The sequence below is a fragment of the Bubalus kerabau genome, chromosome 4 (genome assembly GCF_029407905.1).
Source record: "Bubalus kerabau isolate K-KA32 ecotype Philippines breed swamp buffalo chromosome 4, PCC_UOA_SB_1v2, whole genome shotgun sequence".
Lineage (NCBI taxonomy): Eukaryota > Metazoa > Chordata > Mammalia > Artiodactyla > Bovidae > Bubalus > Bubalus kerabau.
In genome coordinates, this window is record NC_073627.1 from 137,283,496 (window position 1) to 137,291,037 (window position 7,542).

The window sequence follows — 7,542 nt, forward strand, 5'->3', positions numbered from 1 at the left end:
TTTCCAGATTTCCTGCTTTTGCTTAGAAGAAGGTAGGAGAGCAGGCTGACCAAGAAATGCATCCTGGCCTAGGGCTCTAGCTAGGAACTGGGGTTTCTTTTGTGGGGTGAGAAGGTGGAGCTCTGCAGAGCCTTTGTGTAATTGTGGCTTTATAGGGTAGTCACGGGTCTAGAACAAGCTTGACTTTTGGCCAAAGCACCTCATGTTATTTTCAACTATTATAAAAGGAAATGAAAGGGAATAAGATGTAGTGTTCTGGTGCTATACTCTGTTTTTTAAAAGCAGGATGGTTATGCAGAGTCTTTGAGCACAGCAAAAAGGTTTTCTTATTTATTTATTTATTTCCTCCTCCTATTTATAGCTAGATCAAATTCTTGAGAAATCTAGGTAAGGGGCCGAAGTTGAGGTTAATTGGTGTTAAATCCAGGAGAACTGGAGGAAGCCAGGAAGATGGAAGAAGTGGATGGGGCTGCAATCAGTAAAACCGGCACCCTCCTCCTGCAGCACACCCCTCTGAAGTGTAACCCACGGCGCTTTGTCTTCAGTCAGTCCCTCCCGCTGGCCCCACGAGGACAGGAGAGCGATCAGCTTTGCCCACTGAGCACAGGGGTGGTTGGCCCAGTTAATCTGCCCTGTGTTAAGAAATTGGGCCTGCAGCCCAGCACACAGGGCACCAGACCCATTCATTCTGCGTGTTTTGGCAAAAGTGGCTGAGGATCACAGTCCTACAAATACCAAAGCTGCTTCTGTTTCCAGACTCATTCCTGAGTGCATTTTCTTTTAAAGTATAATCAGGCTCCCTCCTGATTGCACTTTGTCTCAGATTGCATAATAAACATGCTTTTGTTGAAAAAATTGCTTTGCATTGTCACTTCTGAACTATGTTGATAATATCCTATCTGACATAGCAACAGAGTTTGGTTTTTTGTTTTTATTTTCACTCAAGCAGGGTTCTGTCTTCAAAAGACAGAAGAATGACCTGAGAAGTGTCACTCTTTTGGAGGCCAACGCTAAGGTGAAGGGTATTGCAATATCCAGGGAGAGGAAAATTCTAAAAGATGAACTTCAATAAGGTACTTTTGAGCATATTTTCCATGGGGTTTTAGTAGATGAAAAAGATCCAAATATGGAGAAGGAATGGCAGCCCACTCCAGTGTTCGTGCCTGGGAAATCTCATGGACAGAGGAGCCTGGTGGCCTATAGTCCATGGCATCACAAAAGGACAGACACAACTTAGCAACTGAACAACAACAATACAAAATCAGCAGATTGTGATTTGGGGAAACACTGCTTGATGGAAATGTAGAATAAAATGGAGAGCGAAGTGACCTAGCAATATGGAGCATAGAGTTTTGGAAGAAATTAAAAGTGTATAGAATAATAGTTGGAGAAGGCAATGGCACCCCACTCCAGTACTCTTGCCTGGAAAATCCCATGGACGGAGGAGCCTGGTAGGCTGCAGTCCATGGGGTCGCTAAGAGTCGGACACGACTGAGCGAATTCACTTTGACTTTTCACTTTCATGCATTGGAGAAGGAAATGGCAACCCACTCCAGTGTTCTTGCCTGGAGAATCCCAGGGACGGCGGAGCCTGGTGGGCTACTGTCTATGGGGTCGCACAGAATCGGACACGACTGAAGCCACTTAGCAGCAGAATAATAGTTGCAAATATTCAAACAATAAAGTCTGTGGCTAAAGGAAAAAAAGAAAAAGATTCAAATAAAGAAAAGCAAGTATTTGTAAAAACAGTTAAAGATCAAGCTTCTGAAATTCAGGTGACAATGATGCTCACTGAGAGTTGTAAGCTATGAGGTCTTCATCACAGAAATCTTCTTCCTATCACCAGGGTGTGTATAGAAGGAGAAAAGCCCATGGGGATATTGGCTTACATGAACTGGGGGAATCTTAGATTGTTTTTACGGCAGTGCCAATTAGTAGAGGCCCATAATCCACAGGCGATTTCTTAACAAGACTTGGTTCACATGACTGTTCAGATTGCCTGAGGAATGAGCTGTCTGTCCAGCAGGGAAGTCATCCACCAAGATGTGGCTGTTAGGACCTGTATTGCTGAGGATACACTTCAAGTTAAGATCGCAGACAATGCCGTCTGCAGAGACTTGTTTCCCGTGGACTGTCATTGCCTGGGGGACAATGAAAACAGGCGGATTTGGTGGACGGCCCTTGAAAGTCTGGTTAATAATGAGTTCTCCAGTGCCAGTGACCTGTGGGCCTTCAGAGTGATGCTGTGGGAGCTAGCTTTTGACTCAGGGCCAAATGCCCTACGTGGACATGGACCCCTTTGACATGGCAGCGGGCCCTAAAAGACGGTTACCACGCTGTCCTGAGGACCTGTTTGCTGTGCTGGCTTGTTGCTGGCCCTTCGATCTGGAAGGGAGAGCCCAGTTCTAGCAGCTGGTCATGTATAGCCACCTCTGCCATGTCCTGATGATTACAGATGAGTCACTAATTGCACCACATGTTCAGCTATATATCTTGAAAGAAAAAGATCAAAGAATTTGTGCACCTGCCTTAAAACCACCGCAGGTAAATACTATTAATAATCTTGTTTTTCCTTCTTAACCTTTTTAAACACTTTTTTAAAAACGTTTTTTCATTTCATTAATTATTTTGCTACGTTACTTTTGATAACTCCCTAACATACTGTATGGGTCTAACACCAGTAACTTAACCAGAATCCCATTGGGAACATTTTAATTATTTTGAAGTTTTTGACATTTGAAGAATACTACAAAAACATTTTGTCACATAAATGTCTATATGTGTCTTAGTCACTCAGTTGTGTCCAACTCTTTGCAACCCACCAACTGTAGCTTGCCAGGCTCCTCTGTCCAGGGGATTCTCCAGACAAGAACATTGGAATGGGTTGCCATTCCCTTCTCCAGGGGATTTTCCCAACCCAGGGATTGAACCCAGGTCTCCTGCATTACAGGCAGATTCCTCACCATCTGAGCCAGCGGGGAAGCCCAAATGTCTCTATAATCCATGATTATTTAACAAGGCTAATAGGTAGACAAATGGTCATTAGTGTGGAAATGGTTTCAGCAACTCAGAGAATGGAGCAAAAGCCAAGTGCTTAATAAGACATTGTCTGGACACTCTCCAGGGAGGGAGGGGTGGAAATCCTGGGAAGTGGTTTGCATCAGGAAGATTCCAGACTCCTGTGGGATCGTAGCATAATGGAGGACAGAGACAGCTGTCAAAGCCGGAGGCCTGTTGCTGTGATTCAGCAGGGAGAGCATGAGGTGTGCCCGAGGGGACAGAAAAGACAAAAGAAACCAGAGGAAGAGCAGTCAAGTGCTGAGACATGGTAAAACCTGAGTCTGAGGAGTCAAGAAAAAACAGGCCAAGATGACTCAGGACCCAGGAAAGGGATGGGTGAAAAGTCACTTCATGTTCTTGTGGAAATCTATTCCAAAAACTGAGTTTTGTATTTTCTATTTGTCCAACTCAGACTATTGGGGGATGTCAAAAAATCTTTAAAAGTTTATATGTATTTAATGAAATTCCATAGAGTGAATGTTTAACATCCAGGCAGAGAGACTGTGTGCACCCTGCTTATCTTTACTACTGGGGACAAATTTCTGGCCTTTAATCCTATTATCTTCAATTTATAAAATGGACATGACATTTTTCAGATTTGCTTAAAGTTTAAGTTTTTTGAGCAAAGATTGTGGGCAACTTTGCTTAAAGGCTGTTTGAATGGTTAACAGGACTTTTCAGATGGTGCTAGTGGTAAAGAACCCTCCCTGTCAATGCAGGAGACCTAAGAGATGCTGGTTCCATCTCTGGGCCAAGAAGATCCTCTGGAAGAGAGCATGGCAACCCACTCCAGTATTCTTGCCTGGCGAAGCCCATGAACAAAGAAGCCTGGTGGGCTAAGGGCCATAAGGTTGCAAAGAGTTACACATGACTGAAGCGACTTAGCATGCAGCAAGCACAAATGGTTGACACACCTTAAAGGGAGAGGTTGGCTACTGCCCTGTAGGGACTAGAGGTTGTCCCCTGCCGATCAGGGCCGTGTACTCACATTCTAGGCTCCTTTCCTCCAAAAGAGGCTTTGTTTCTATTCCAGAAGAAAATACAGGATCTTTCTTACTGAGGAGAAGAGCAGGAGTTGATGTGTCAGCCATCTATTTAAGCTCTGAGTTTCATAACCTGGAATTGATGCATAAACCCCACTGCACACACAGGTACACATGCCTCTACCCTCTCCCGCTGTGGGGAACCAGGGCTAAGTGTACTCGGCAACGAAACAGTCTGATCCTTGATCCAGAGATCTCACGACGGGATGGTGTGTGCACAGTTGGCTAGCACGTATGTTTGTATGCATCCATATGCACTTGTATACTGGTATATACATGCTACCCAGGTGTACATGCACACTCATAAAGACTCACATAAATAATGTGGTAAGGTAACTCAATAACTCACAAGTAGGATCTCAGACCTGTCAGAATTTCAGACAAAATACCGAGAAATGGATCAACAGAAGCAGTGGCATGTCTCAAGATCAGGGTAAAAGGATGGTGACTCCTCCCCAGCTCCCACACCCCACCCTCCTTTGCCGAGTTGCTCACTTGCTCTGATGAAACAAGCTCCCATGTTTTGTTTAGCCCTGTGGAGAGGCCTGGGCTTCCCTGGTGGCATTGGGGGTAACGAACCCACTTGTAATTGCTAGAGACCTAAGAGATGCCAGTTCAATCCCTGAATCAGAAAGATCCCCTGGAGGAAGGCATGGCAACCCACTCCAGTATTCTTGCCTGGAGAGTCCCATGGACAGAGGGAGCCTGGTATAGGGTCACAAAGGGTCTGACACAGCTGAAGCGACTTAGCATGTACACACACACATATGGAGAGGACTGGGTTCCCTGGTGGCTTAGCCGTGAAGAATCCGCCTGCCAATGCAGGAGACTTGGGTTTGATCCCTGGGTTGGGAAGATCTCCTTGAGAAGGAAAGAGCAACCCACTCCAGTATTCTTGCCTGGAGAATTCCATGGACATAAGAGCCTGGTAGGCTACAGTCCATGGGGTTTCAAAGAGTCTGACATGACTGAGCAACGACTAAACAATAAATGGAGAGGCCCACATCACAAGGACAAAGGACAGCCTCCTGCCAACTGCCCCCAAGAACTGAATCCAGCCCCCACCTCACGTGTAAGCTTGGAAGCACGTCCTTTTCCATTCAGGCCTTGAAGGGACCACAGCCCCAGTCTGGTGAGACTCACTATCAGAGAACCAACCTACACTGAACCATTAGAAATGGTGATGTAATAAAGGCTGTGACAAACCTAGACGCCGTTTTAGAAAACAGAGACATCACTTTGCCGACAAAGATCCGTCTGGTCAGCGCTATAGTATTTCCAGTAGTCGTGTACGGATGTGAAAGCAGGACCATAAAGTAGGCTGAGCACCGAAGAACTGATGCTTGTTTAACCGTGGTGTTGGAGAAGACTCAGGAGAGTCCCTTGAACAGCAAGGAGATCAAACCAGTCAATCTTGAAGGAAATCAACCCTGAATATTCATTGGAAGGACTGATGCTGAAGCTAAAGCTCCAATACTTGGCCACCTGATGGGAAAAGCTGACTCACTTGAAAAGACTCTGATTCTGGGAAAGACTGAAGGCATGAAAAGAAGTGGTCGACAGGATGAGATGGTTGGATGGCATCACCGACTCAGTGGACATGAGTTAGAGCAAACTCTGCGAGATGGTGAAGGACAGGGAAGTCTGGCATGCTGCAGTCCATGGGGTCACAGAGTCGGACATGACTGAGAGACTGAACAACAAGAATAAGGCTGTAGTGTTAAAACTCTATGTTTTAGGTTAATGTCCACTAATACGTGCTCTTACCTATCCTGTAAAACTGCTCAGATGCATCCCATATGTGAAATGTTAGTCGCTCAGTCATGTCCGACTCCTTGTGACCCCATGGACTGGGACTTGCCAGGCTCTTCTGTCCATGGGATTCTCCAGCCAAGAATACTGGAGTGGGTTGCCATTTCCTTCTCCAGGAGATCTTCCAGACCCTGGAATTGGACCCGTCGCTCCTGCATTGCAGGCAGACTCTTTATCATGTAAGCCACCAGGGAAGCTCAAGCCTGTTGATTATATAATATTGCCCCTAACACCCTCAGCCCCCCACCCCTCAGCTTCTCATAAAGTGTTAACAGACACACAAAAAAATGGAGGCCCAGTCACTCTTCTCCATTCAAGGACAACATAGGTGATCTGATATAGGGGTCTCACACAGGCAACACTGCTTCTCAAGAATTTATTTTCAAGTAATTATAAATTCACCTCTTCCTCCTGATTTGTGATCTAAAATATTTTTCTTCCCACTCCTGATGTAGTATGTTCACAGGCAGGAATGGGGGCAGTCAGGGGGTGTGCAGCTCTGCACGAGCACCTTTGCTCTGGGAAAGGGGACAGGGCTGGGACCATGGGGCTCCCCCAGGAAATCTAGGTGGGTGGGGGATCCTACCCTAAGGTCCAGGAGAAGGGAGCTGTGTCTCCATGAGGTTGCAGGGCTGAGCCACCAGACCTACTGTGACGAGGATGCACAAAGGACAGCAGGGACAGAAGGGGAAGGTGGTCCCAGAGTGGCAGGAGGCTCACAAGTGAGGGGCCACAGAAGAACCCCAGCAAGCAGGGCCCCACCAGCCCTTCCCAACAGCTCTGTCAGAGCCAGTCTGCACCTTCAGGGAGCCCAGCAGGCCCAGACAGGACTCAGAGACACCACAGCGGGGAGGCTGTGCAGGAGCCTGGCCAGGCTGGGGCCTCTCTCCCAGGGCAAGAACGGGGAGGAGGTGACAGATGAGGGGCTGTATTCAGGTCCCCCAGGAATCTGGCATCTGGAAATCTTGAGTCAGAGCAGGAGACACACCCATGCAAGATGAGCCTGAGGCATAAAGGGTGAAGGAAGGAGTGGGTCACACAGCAAGAACACACCCCTGTACCCTTCACTCAGAACTGCTCCAGAGAACCAGAGGATGGGGAAAAAACACACACATGCCTCTTTTTATATAAAATTACATATTTAATTTGGTCACAAATTCATAAAATTGTATATTTCATAACAGTTTGATAGTTTTTATACTTTTTATAACATTCCACATTTGTCAAAATGTATAAAACTATAAAATTATAATATTTGTATATAACATCACATATTTAATTTAGTCACAGTCATAAAATTGCATATTTATATAAAATTGCAAAATGTTTATGTTACTGCCATGTAATTTGGTCACAAATTCATCCAAATGCTTATTTATATAAAATTATAAAATTTGTATATAACATTGCATATTTAATTTGGCCACAAATTCTTTAAATTGCATGTTTATAGAAAATTGCAAAATTTGTATATAACACTGAATATTCAATTTGGTTCAAAATCATAAAATTGCACATTTACATAAAATTATAAAATTTGTATATGACATTGCATATTTATTTCTTTTGTATATTTAATGAATTTTAATTATCCAATTTTTAGATGAGATATAGTATTATGGTTGTT